Source organism: Schistocerca piceifrons, chromosome 7 (genome assembly GCF_021461385.2).
Source record: "Schistocerca piceifrons isolate TAMUIC-IGC-003096 chromosome 7, iqSchPice1.1, whole genome shotgun sequence".
In the NCBI taxonomy this organism is placed as follows: domain Eukaryota; kingdom Metazoa; phylum Arthropoda; class Insecta; order Orthoptera; family Acrididae; genus Schistocerca; species Schistocerca piceifrons.
In genome coordinates this window covers 509,226,591-509,240,431 of record NC_060144.1, presented here as the reverse complement: position 1 = coordinate 509,240,431, position 13,841 = coordinate 509,226,591, and positions in this window count along the sequence as shown.

Here is a 13,841-nt window from a genome sequence, read left to right as displayed (position 1 = left end):
TTACCATCTCTGGGACCATTACAGGCCTGATAACGACGGGACAAGAGGCAATAATGCCCATTATTCCTGCAAAGCTGCTCACAAGCCTTGGAGAGTGGTTGGTGAATGTTGACGTGATGCAACCCGTCTCCCTAGTGCCCTCCAGACATGCTCTCTGGGATTCAAACAGGGAGAGCGAGCAGTTTATGCCATGCGTGCAATATCTTTCGTTTCCATAAAAAAGCATCAACCAACCGCGCTCTATCAGGTCGAGCAGTACGAAGTCTGGGCCCACAGCACCGCGCAACAGCCGCGCATGAGATCCCAAGATCTCCTCACGGTACCTGACATCAGTTAAATCTTGCTCATTCACCCGTACAGTTTCATGAAGAGGTGTTCGAGTGATCAACTTAATCCCTGTCCACATCATTACGGATCTTCCTCCACATCGGTGTCTTTCCACAATGTTTGTGTCCCGAAATTGTGTTCCAAGTGCCTTCCAGATGTGAATCTGTCGAGAATCACTCTCCAGACCAAACCGAGACTCACCTGCGAAAAGAACGTTGGCCCACGTTTCGACCGTCCAGATGGCATGTCAACGGCTCCACTCTGGCGTTGCCTTCTGTGAAGACACGCCAGAGGTAACAAGACAACAGGTCTCCAACAATAAAGGTCATTCTGCTGAAGCCTTCTGTACACCGTTTGCCTGGATACAACACGTCCATTGGATGCTGCGAGGTCAGAAGCCAGTTGCAGTGAAGTAGTAAGGCGGAACTGTCGTGCCCTTGCAGCCAAATAGCGGGCCACTCTTTCTGATGTCACACGTGGTCGGCTCTGTCCTGGTCTCCGGGACACAGTTTCGGTCTCTATAAACTGTCACCTCATCCGAGAAACAACAGAAAGATTCACGTTAAACCATCGGGCCACATCAGTTTACGACTCTCCTGCTTCCATTCTTCCCATGGTCCTCCACTGCAGGGAGTCTGGTAGACGTCTTCTCTGTTCCATGACTGCACACAGCGACTGCGTATGTGGGACTACCCTGCAAACACTATCCCGCTTAATAGATGCCCTGACGCTATTGCTGGCGTGGTTGTCAGTTGATCGCAATGTCATCTTCCGTGCAGAACGCAATCGTACGGACATGTGTTGACAGTTTGTATGATTACATCGTCAATTAGGCACGGGACGGGGAAATAGTGGTTTGTTGCTTTAATTTTAGACACCAGTGTAGTTTATAAGAGTGGTGCAATTTATACACCCACCGGTACAAATTAGGAAGATCAGATCCCTAATTTCTACTACTTTCAGACGTTTAGAAAATTAAGTGCAGTATGTTTATTTCCCCAAAGAATTTCCATTCTTGAAATCAGATACCAATAATAACATACTACAGTTGAAGACGGAATTTTTACATAATTTTATAGCTTACTGTTTAGGCTATAATAAATAAAATCTAAAAAGTGGTGGAATGTAGGCAAGTGTCCCCTCTATCTGGTTGTTATGTCAGCTGGACGCCGTTTTTATTTGCTTGAAATTTGGAACTGCGATTGTGTTTATACCTGTCAACATCCATGTCGGTAGTATGCAAGCCACTTTTAAGTGCATGGCAGGAGTTACTTCCCACTGTACCTCTGTGCACTTTGTCATTAGGCTAACTCAATCTTCGACGAAATAAGACATTTTATAAGAAGTCAATTCCAGTAGCTGCAATGTAACCTTAATGTGCTGGTATTTAGAGATTTCTACGCAACATACGTGCCTGTTTCGGCTTACAGTGCCATTTTCAAGTGCACCTGTGTGTGTTGCGAATAGTGAACCTTATTTACATCTTACTCATCATCAACAACGAAGTTTTTTTTAATTACATTTTCACATACGTCTAGGTAGAGCTGACGAGCATATGACATTCAGTCGCCAACTGTGAGGTGCCTGTTATGAACTAACATTATTACAATAATATAGCTTTTATAAGATGGAATTTTTCGTCATAATTGTTTGACAGCTATTAGACACATGGTATTCTTAGATGTTGCTTATTTACAGGTTTTTCATCTTTGGGAGCTAGGTTCAAAAATGGTTCAAATGGCTCTGAGCACTATGGGACTTAACATCTATGGTCATCAGTCCCCTAGAACTTAGGACTACTTAAACCTAACTAACCTAAGGACAGCACACAACACCCAGCCATCACGAGGCAGAGAAAATCCCTGACCCCGCCGGGAATCGAACCCGGGAACCCGGGCGTGGGAAGCGAGAACTACACTGCACGACCACGAGATGCGGGCTGGGAGCTAGGGGTGGTACGTTTGTAGCATAGCTATTATTTGTTTAAAAATCTTCGTATATGTGTTACCCGTTATTTCGAAGGTTCATCCTTTGCCGCGATCGAAAATCTCAGTAAAATTTTCTAAGTAGGGCTTGTGTTTCAGGTCAGTTTTTTTATTGAGTAAGTCGCTCGGGAATTTTCCCATGCGTATATATATCTAGTTCCTACAAAAAACCGATAAAACGTCCTTTAGATACCTTGTGTAAAATTTGTACAGTGTTTTCAATGTGTTCTGCTCCGTGGTTTTTATTTTTAAGCTGTAGGTAGACAGTTCATTGATTTCACATGCTGCGATATGTTCTTTGAACCTGATGTTCTTCCCGTTTTCTCGACACAGAACTTCTTACAGCTTTCACAATAAATTTTGTAGACTCCTGGTTCGAAAATTCTGAGATTTTGGATTTTTCTGATGATATTAATTGGCTGATGGAAATAAAAAGTTTTTCGTCTAACGTATTTTTAACATGTCTGCAGTCGTTGATACTGTGGAGTTACCCGTTGCAACCCAATCGGCTTGCGTATTATAATAATGTGAAAATACGAATACGATCAGGAAAGCCGAATTTCGAACCCAGTAGTCTACAAAAAATCCTGACAAAAGGGAGGGAAAAGATGACAGAAAATTGGATCCCGACAAAAAATGGTTTCCTGTTGTCCGAAATGATGTGGAACTAACCGTTCTTCAGTATTGTTCGTCAGTCGGGGATCAGACAGGAGTGGTAGACGAAGCAGAGAAAATCGAAGGAAGGGTAGCGGGTTTCGTTACTGGGTGATTTCGTAAGCACACAAGCGTCAAATACGAACTGCAATGGCAGGCGCTACAGGAGAGGCGTTCTACATCACGTCTTGTTTGCTCTTAAAGTTCCGAGAGTGTACGTTTCTAAAAAAAACAGCCAGTATATTGGTTCGTCCTACGCATATCTCGCGAAAAGACCATAAGGTAAAATTTGAGATTCTGGCGCACAGAGGATTACCACCTGCAATCGAGCTTCCCGTAACGATTCGCGACTGGAAAAGGAGAAAAGAGGGGGGGAGGGGGGGGGGAGCGACAGTAGTACAGAAAGCACTCTCCACCACACACCGCAAGGTTGCTAGCGGAGTACGGATGTAGATGTAGACGTAGACACACGGCCGTCTGGTATCAGTTCTATACATTCTTCTACACTTCAAAGAGACCAACGTGATCTTTTAAAGGTGTCGCTACTATATTTTCCGGAGAGGGTATTAGGAAAGTACCGTTAACGTCTTTTATCATGCAGACGAAATCGGGCAGTTGATTTACGCACATCGTTCGTGCGCAACAACTGAGGCTTCGGAAACAGACTTTTGATTGGGGTAGCTAAATCGATTCAAGCATAACATGCAAACACCGTAGCGGAAACACGTTTCCGAAATTTAGTGTACGTATTCCAGAAGCAGAGTGGCGTGCAAACGCTGTGGCAGTAGACGATAACGTAATAAAAGATACATCGTAGATGTGTGCGTAAGGAATTAATGGACTCGACAGAGACACGGTCGTTGTCCCAGCACAGTAAATATAGCACTCGGCAATTTTATGCTATTTCTAACAATTCGCCCGCTCGATGACCACCTTTTGCGTAGCCATAATTGACTTGCGGACGGGCGCTGATGGTGAAAAGTACAGGGAAACCGCCGATACAGGACTGTCCCAATATTGGTGCTGTCGACTTGTGCCTCCCGGAAAGACAGTTACGAACGCCGAGTCTATCTGCATATCGTGAATATGCATGAGTGCCAAATTGAACAACTGTTTGCGTACGAGCTCATCGCGGTGCGCTGTTTGAACGCCTACTCGCAGGCCCCCCCTGCGGGATAATCGGTCGCCAACCTGCGCCTCTGTGGATGTCCGTCGGCGCGTTGGAAAAACGTTTTGTCGAGCTAATGTGGCGGCCTTGTGCCCGGCTGTGGACGCTGGGCAGTAAATTTCCAACTTTCGTTCGTCCAGGTGTGACCGCGTACGAATACTTTTCAACGATTGTACCTAGCTTAAGTAGGTCAGTGCCCGACAGACAGGTGCGATGTGTCTCCATTCTCCATGAGTCTACGTAAATAACTCGAACTACACTACTGGCCATTCAAATTGCTACACCACGAAGATGCTACACACGCGAAATTTAACCGACAGGAAGAAGATGCTGTGATGTGCAAATGATTAGCTTTTCAGAGGATTCACACAAGGTTGGTGCCGGTGGCGACACCCACAACGTGCTGACATGAGGAAAGTTTCCAGCCGATTTCTTATACACAAACAGCAGTTGACCGGCGTTGCCTGGTGAAACCTTGTTGTGATGCCTCGTGTAAAGAGGACAAATGTGTACCATCACGTTTCCGACTTTGATAAAGGGCGGATTGTAGCCTAGCGCGATTGCGGTTTATCGTATCGGGACATTACTGCTCGCGTTGGTCGAGATCCAACGACAGCAGAATATGGAATCGGTGGGTTCAGGAGGGTAATACGGAACCCCGTGCTGGATCCCAGCGGCCTCGTATCACTAGCAGTCGAGATGACAGTCATCTTATTTGCATGGCTGTAACGGACCGTGCAGCCACGTCTCGATCCCTGAGTCAACGGATGGTGACGTTTGCAAGATAACTATCTGCACGAAGAGTTCGACGCCGTTTGCAGCAACATCGACTATCAGCTCGGAGACCATGGGTGCGGTAACCCTTGAGCTGCATCACAGACAGGAGTGCCTGCGATGGTGTACTCAACGACTAACCTGGGTGCACGAATGGCAAAACGTCATTTTTCTGATGAATCCAGGTTCTGTTTACAGCATCATGATGGTCGCATCCGTGTTTGGTGACATCGCGGTGAATGCACATTGGAAGCGTGTATCCTTCATCAACATACTGGCACATCATCCGGCGTGATGGTATGGGGTGCCATTGGTTACACATCTCGGTCACCTCTTGTTCGCATTGACGGCACTTTGAACAGTGGACGTTACATTTCTAATGTGTTACGACCCGTGGCTCTACCCTTCATTCGATCCCTGCGAAACCCTACATTTCTGCAGGATAATGCACGACCGCATGTTGCAGGTCCTGTACGGGCCTTTCTGAATACAGGAAATGTTCGACTGCTGCCCTGGCCAGCACATTCTCCAGATCTCTCTCCAATTGAAAACGTCTGGTCAATGGTGGCCGAGCAACTGGCTCGTCACCATACTCCAGTCACTACTTTTGATGAGCTGTAGTATTGTGTTGAAGCTGCATGGGCAGCTGTACCTGTACACGCCATCCAAGCTCTGTTTGACTCAATGCTCAGGCGTATCAAGGCCGTTATTGCGGCCAGAGGTGGTTGTTCTGGGTACTGATTTCTCAGGATCTATGCACTAAAATTGCATCTGGTATAATATATTTGTCCAATGAATACCCGTTTATCATCTGCATTTATTCTTGGCGTAGCAATTTTAATGGCCAGTAGTGTGCAAATGCTGCCGGGGAAGAATTTTACAAGGAGTCCCAAATCAATGTTTTAGCGTTCGGGAAAATGACATCGAATAAGGTGGTACAGTGGCTACCTTTGGTTGGCGTCTGGGGTCTTTTTAGACCCCGAGGCTACTTTAACTACAAAGAAACATTTTTGACGTGAACATAGGTTTCTCATCCTCAGGATGAGAATGAGAAAACCATGTACACAATATGGAATGCATTTCTCTGCAAAGAAAAGTGAAATAATTGTCACAACAAGGAAGAAGAATAGGCCAAATGTGGATATAACTTGTGGAGGGGAAAAACTACAAGTGGTAGAGAACTTCAAGTACCTGGGAAGCATGATTGAAAGTAAGGGGGGAAACGCAATGGAAATAAATGAAAGGTGCAGAAAAGCAGGGCAGTTCTACAAATGCATTAGGGGGCTTATTTGGAGCAAGGAGGTGCCACAGAAATCCAAGGGAATTATATACCGAACCTACTTTGTCCCCATATTGGCATACGGAAGTGAGACATGGGTAATGCACAAAAGCGACAAAAGTAGAATACAGGCTAGTGAACTGAAGTTCCAGAGGAGCAGGTTGAGTGTAACAAGACGAGACAGATTGCGAAATGTGTATGTGAGGGAAAGACTAAAGGAGGAACCAGTACAGGACAGGATAGAAAAATCAGGAACTGCAGTGGTATGGACACATGAAGAGAATGGATGAGGGAAGAATTCCAAAGAGGATGTTTGATCTGCAACTGGAGGGGAAGAGGCCCAGAGGAAGACCAAGAGATAGGTGGGTGAAGGGAGTGAAGGAATGTGTGACGAGAAGAGGAGAGAACTGGACGAAGGTGGAAGAGGGGGAATGGTGGAAAGACAGAACACGATGGAGAGGCTTGTGTTCCCGACAGACCCAGCCAGTGGCTGGAAACTGTCCAAGATGATGATGATGATATATATATATACACTCCTGGAAATTGAAATAAGAACACCGTGAATTCGTTGTCCCAGGAAGGGGAAACTTTATTGACACATTCCTGGGGTCAGATACATCACATGATCACACTTACAGAACCACAGGCACATAGACACAGGCAACAGAGCATGCACAATGTCGGCACTAGTACAGTGTATATCCACCTTTCGCAGCAATGCAGGCTGCTATTCTCCCATGGAGACGATCGTAGAGATGCTGGATGTAGTCCTGTGGAACGGCTTGTCATGCCATTTCCACCTGGCGCATCAGTTGGACCAGCGTTCGTGCTGGACGTGCAGACCGCGTGAGACGACGCTTCATCCAGTCCCAAACATGCTCAATGGGGGACAGATCCGGAGATCTTGCTGGCCAGGGTAGTTGACTTACACCTTCTAGAGCACGTTGGGTGGCACGGGATACATGCGGACGTGCATTGTCCTGTTGGAACATCAAGTTCCCTTGCCGGTCTAGGAATGGTAGAACGATGGGTTCGATGACGGTTTGGATGTACCGTGCACTATTCAGTGTCCCCTCGACGATCACCAGTGGTGTACGGCCAGTGTAGGAGATCGCTCCCCACACCATGATGCCGGGTGTTGGCCCTGTGTGCCTCGGTCGTATGCAGTCCTGATTGTGGCGCTCACCTGCACGGCGCCAAACACGCATACGACCATCATTGGCACCAAGGCAGAAGCGACTCTCATCGCTGAAGACGACACGTCTCCATTCGTCCCTCCATTCACGCCTGTCGCGACACCACTGGAGGCAGGCTGCCCGATGTTGGGGCGTGAGCGGAAGACGGCCTAACGGTGTGCGGGACCGTAGCCCAGCTTCATGGAGACGGTTGCGAATGGTCCTCGCCGATACCCCAGGAGCAACAGTGTCCCTAATTTGCTGGGAAGTGGCGGTGCGGTCCCCTACGGCACTGCGTAGGATCCTACGGTCTTGGCGTGCATCCGTGCGTCGCTGCGGTCCGGCCCCAGGTCGACGGGCACGTGCACCTTCCGCCGACCACTGGCGACAACATCGATGTACTGTGGAGACCTCACGCTCCACGTGTTGAGCAATTCGGCGGTACGTCCACCCGGCATCCCGCATGCCCAGTATACGCCCTCGCTCAAAGTCCGTCAACTACACATACGGTTCACGTCCACGCTGTCGCGGCATGCTACCAGTGTTAAAGACTGCGATGGAGCTCCGTATGCCACGGCAAACTGGCTGACACTGACGGCGGCGGTGCACAAATGCTGCGCAGCTAGCGCCATTCGACAGCCAACACCGCGGTTCCTGGTGTGTCCGCTGTGCCGTGCGTGTGATCATTGCTTGTACAGCCCTCTCGCAGTGTCCGGAGCAAGTATGGTGGGTCTGACACACCGGTGTCAATGTGTTCTTTTTTCCATTTCCAGGAGTGTATATATATATATATATATATATATATATATATATACATATATATGAGTGACAGCGATAATGAATCAATTTTTGGAAATGCGAAAGAGAGTGGTGCTGATGTGCATGTGACAGGGAGATACACAGGTTGGAGATGAAGTTGATGTTGATGAATGTGGAGAGGATGATAACGGCATTCAGGAAGCTATTGTGCCTACTCTTGTGTTCTAGAGGTGGGTAGACAACATATGACATAGTCCACCTGATGTGTGCAAGGAGGATTCGAAAAGTATAATATGTGAAACTGCACATATTCCACGTCGCCTTAAACCACAAATACAGGCAAGAACAGATTATCTCAGACATTTTATCACCGATCACATGCAAGGTGTAATAATAGCGCATACCAATGATCACGCAGAAGAGAGTAAAATTCTACATTCACGTCTTGAATGCTGTATTGAACTTGACTCTGCAGAACTACAGGCATTCCTTGGTCTAATAGTAACAGCTGGTTTACACAAGACAAGTGGGAAATCTTTGTGCGAATTTCGATCATATGAGTACGGCTAACTCATTTTTCGAGCCACAACGACCTCTACAAGATTTCGTGATATTCTGATACCCCTCCGGTTCTATGGCAAACTTACAAGAGAAGAAAGAAAAGCAGTTTCTGGATCAAAAGCTGAAGCCATATAGGCTGTCTGAAATGTTCATTGATGCATGCATTTCGTTTTATATCCCTGGACCTTAGGTTAAAGTTGATGAGCACCTGTGTACTTTCAGGGGACGGTGGTCCATTCAAGTTGCACATTATTTCAAACCTGGACAGTACAGGATAAAAGTGTGCGCTGCTGTAGATTGTGAGACCAATTATCTCAAAAATGCCTAAGTGCATACAGGGAAATCTGCTGAATGACGGTAAATTGATAAAGGGAAACGCGTGGTACATGATTTAGATGATCACCTGAGGGGAAGTGGTAGGAACAGTGACAATGTTGTTACAATTTTGTAAGCAACACTCGAGTTGTAATTTCAAGAATTTGCATGGATCTGACAATAAGTAGTTAATACTTTTGTGGAAATATTATACATTTTATCGTCATATAGTTTCCAGAATCACTATCGGATAAAAAAAAATGACCTCATACATACACTATGTTTTTCCAGAGCTTGTACCATGCGAGGGTTAACACACTCTACCCTCATTCAGGGGAACGACAGTTCAAATCGCCACTTGGCCATCCAGATTTAAATTTTGCGTTATTCCTCTAAATCGGTCCTTAAAAAGGCACGGCCGATTTCCTTCCGCTCCGTCTCTAATTAACCCTATGTCTCAGAAACGTTCAACTCTAATCTTCCTTAATTTTTTTTCTGGAAGATGGCTGCTATGGTTATTTGAGGTTAAAAAAACCCTAATACTTAGTATATTGCGAATGATGTTGGAAACTAAAAACTTAACTCCGTCCGAACAGGTCTCGGAAGATCCAACGATACTGACCGACCGCCGTCTCATCCTCAACCTATAGGCGTCATTGGATGCAGACAAGGAGGGGCGTGGGGTCAGCACACCGATCTTCCGACCGTTACCAGTTTTCGTGACCGGAGCCGCTACTTCTCAATCAGGTAGCTCGTCAATTTGCCTCTGAAGGGCTGAGTGCACCCCGCCCGCCAACAGCGCCACCTGTCCAAGTCCTAGCCTAGCCCTTCAGCTCTTAACTTCGGTGATCTGACGGGAACCGGTGTTACCACTGCGGCAAAGCCGTTGGCTAGAAATTGGTACACTGCCGAAAAAAATGCAATACTCTGGTGATAAACACCATATTGTTTACAAGTGAGATGACGGGTGGTCCATCACTGTAGGAGTGTATGATAACAAATTCAGACCAAATTAATCGCAAGTGTCATACTAAACGGTGCTCAAACACTTGTTTAGTACACAGTGGACTTCCTTCTGGTGTCAACGATAGCGTGTATTCTCGCATGCAAACGATCGTTAAGGCTGAATGACATTCTACAACAGATAAACATATTGCGCCTTCTGTTGCAATTCTTCAACGGTTCCTGGAGGACGAGTAAGTTCCCACTTCGTCACGTCCCACACGTGTTCATTTGGCAAGACATGTGGTGATCTTGCTGGCCTGGGCAGTTGTTGTATGCGAGCACGTCGCGTCGCAGCAGCCGCATTTGTGCGTGCATTGTCCTGCTGAAAAAGCACGTCACTTTCTCTGTCGAAGAAATGGGGATAAAAGCCTGTGCGATGTTGGTTTGCAATGCAAAAACACTAACTCCGACCGCGAGCTGTAACTGATGGCTTCCCACACCACGAAGTAGGACTGTTGATATTTTTTAAAATATTGGGAATCCGATATATCGATATTTAAAAGAAAGTGTCGTCCTTCGATATTTAGAAAATTTATCAGTATATCGCCATACCTACGCAAACGACATACCGGCCTATAAAAATATTGGCTGCACGTTGTAAATACACTGCCGGCTTTAGAGCTGTATATTTAAGTACTGATTTATTACTAGACATTCTGTACATCAACAAGCTAGCAGCCTGCTTATCTCGCTTAGAGCAAGAATTGGAAGGGAAACGATGCACGTTAAAGCTTGGCGATAAACAACTTGTTAACAATGCTAGCAGCGTGTATGTGGCACAATAATAGACGTCCAATGGGTCCGTTGTTCGGTTTCGTTACATATCGGATTTGTCCGTAACACTTCATGTCGACGTCCCTGTTTTTTTCATTTCTGCAAACACGAGCGACTTAGCAGCTGCAGTGCCAAAATTGCGCGAAGAATTTAAACGCTGCAGTTTCTGTTAGTAGCGCCGATTACGTCAACATTTACCCTCACGCTTCTCCGCCTACAGCAAAGACCAATTTTGCAATTTATGCCGCGCGGAATTAGCCGAGCCGTCTAAGGCGCTGCAGTCAGGGACTGTGCGGCTGGTCCCGGCGGAGGTTCGAGTCCTCCCTCGGGCACGGATGTGTGTGTTGGTGCTTAGGATAATTTAGGTTAAGTAGTGTGTAAGCTTAGGGACTGATGACCTTAGCAGTCAAGTCCCATAAGATTTCACACACATTTGAACATTTTTGAAAAAACCGCATCCACAAGTGCAATCAGACTTGTTCCTTGTGCCACCTATGCTTGCTTCACACAGTGAAAGAGACGGATTGGACGTGATGAAAGCTCAAAAAGTTGTAAGACTTCTTCACGCAGTGAAAGTAAAATTATGTTCTACCACAATTTCAAAAGAACAATTTCAAATATTTACAAAAAAATGCAGAAAATATGTAATATGAAATAAAAATTTCGTCACTCGATACTGCCATTTCGATATTGAATATCGCGAAAAGTAATATTGCCAATATTTATCGATATTTTTTAAAAAATATCGTCATATCGTTATTTTATCAACAGCCCTATCACGAAGCCTGGGCTGGGACCTGTGTGTCGTGGGTGAATGCATTCTGGAATAGGCAGCTCACCGCCTCTACGCCACTCGCGTGTACGTCTACCACTAGTATACAGACAGAAGCTGCTTTCATCGCCACCGAGCTCTCGTGGCAACTCTTTCACGACACCTGAGCAGCCACGCTTGGCTGTGTCGCAGTGTCAGTGGCAGCCTGACCAGAGGCAGTCCTTCTGCAAGCAGACGGTTCCCAATGGTCTCCCACGTCACAGCCGCTGCAAGATGTGCTAGTATTTCGTCCCTGGATGGCGTAGAGACGGCCACCTGGTCTACGGATGTGGGAGTGTTTCACACACCACCGTGGAAAGCGCAGCTACACACCGCCTGTACACTCTGCACAACATGTGTAGCAATCCTTCGAGACGTGCATCCAGCTTCCCACAAGCCCACATTGCGACTCCGTTCAAATCACTCAAGCTGCTCGAGTATGTATCCCTTCGTGGGGCGTGGTTGTACCGCAGATTGAATGTTGCAAACGCTGTTCACCTCTAAACACAACACAGTTACTGCCTGCAAATTCAAAACATTGTCTGCGCAATCAGGCATCATGAGCGACATCTTATCGCCGATGACTATGACAAATGAATCACTACCAATACAACACCACAGGATGGCCGTATTATGTCGACGTGCCAATTAACAGTCCCTGGCGGAGCGAGTTGCCTTTTCTTTTTCTTTTTTTTTTCCGCAGTGTATACAGTGTGTCCCACCAAACTAAGCCACCTCATACACTTCCGAAACGAAACAAAATGTGAAAAATGGAATTAGTGAGGGATGCACGTGTATAGCGGCTCAGACAATCGATAGGAATGCACAATTTATAACTGTAAACAAACACCACTTTCAACACAAAGTTGCGTTTGATATACAGTACATGTATGTTTTTTCTGAGGGAATGGAAACTAGAGGTTCAATTAGGGACGACAGACTGGTTTTCACTGTTCTAAACCTATACCTTCTGTAGAATGTAGACTTTAAAGGGCAGCAACGGCGCCTCAGCTTCTGCCGTTATGTGAAATGCAAAGATTGCCTAGAGCAGGCTTGAAGACAGTGCAGGCAACCCGCATTACGCTGTTACAGCATTACGACAGAAACTGCAGCACTGTTTCCACTATTTAAAGCCTAAATATTCCAGGAGATAGAATGTTTAGAGCAGTGAAACCAAGTCTGCCATCATTAATTGTACCTATAGCTGTCATTTCGGAAGAAAATGCATATACGTGTCATTTCGAAAACCGGAACTTAGTGTTGAAACCGATGTCTATTTACTTATACGGATTGTGTATTCCTGGTCACTGGGTGAGATTGTGTGAGCGCACCCCCCCCCCCCCCCCGCCCCACCCCCCCGCCGTTGCATTTTTCACATTTTGTTTCATTTCGAAAATATATGAGGTGGCAAAGTTAGGTGGGACACTCTGCATACTTTACAGTCCCACTTGGACAGTACAGTGAATTATATCGAGGCGTTTCGTGTGTCAACCATTTGCTTTCTAATTTCCTACAAAATTAGAATAATAACATTGATGCACAGTTTTCATTGGAAATCTACTTACGTCCCCAGGCAGAATAGTATTCACCGCGTGCAGAAGACCACACTGCTCGCTTAGAAGTGCTACACACTGCATAGTTTTGTGGTAACCAGGCGGTCATGTAAGCATTCATCACTGCCGAAAGTCATCGCAGCGTAGTGGTTTTGTCTGTGACAGACGGCTGCACGGAATCTGTGCAGTAAGGTGGGGAGACGTGAAACGGCGGAAGAACGGCAGAAAGGAGCCCGTGGCCACACCGTGAACCAAGTTGTTGAGCTTGCCGGTGTATCAACGCGCACTGCACAAAGTGTCTAACAAGGAATGGTGTACCACCCGCAACCACGTTAATACGATGGCAGAACACTGGTCGTAGGAAGATGCAAACAGACACAGACCGGAGAGGAGTATCACGCATGGTCAATGACAATCGGTTTCAAACGCGACAGGAATTACTGCTTTCAGTGATCGCACGTCCACGTCAATTAGTTTCAGTTCGTCCCTATGTTACGAATTCATGATGAACTAATCTTCCAAATTTGACCTTAGCTGACCTGACGAGCTTTTCTTGGTCCTGCAGAACCTTTCCCGACCCATTGTGAAGATTGAACTTTGGTCTCAAATGGTTCAAATGGCTCTAAGCACTACGAGACTTAACATCTGATGTCATCAGTCCCCTAGGCTTAGAACTGCTAATACCTAACTAATCTAAGGAC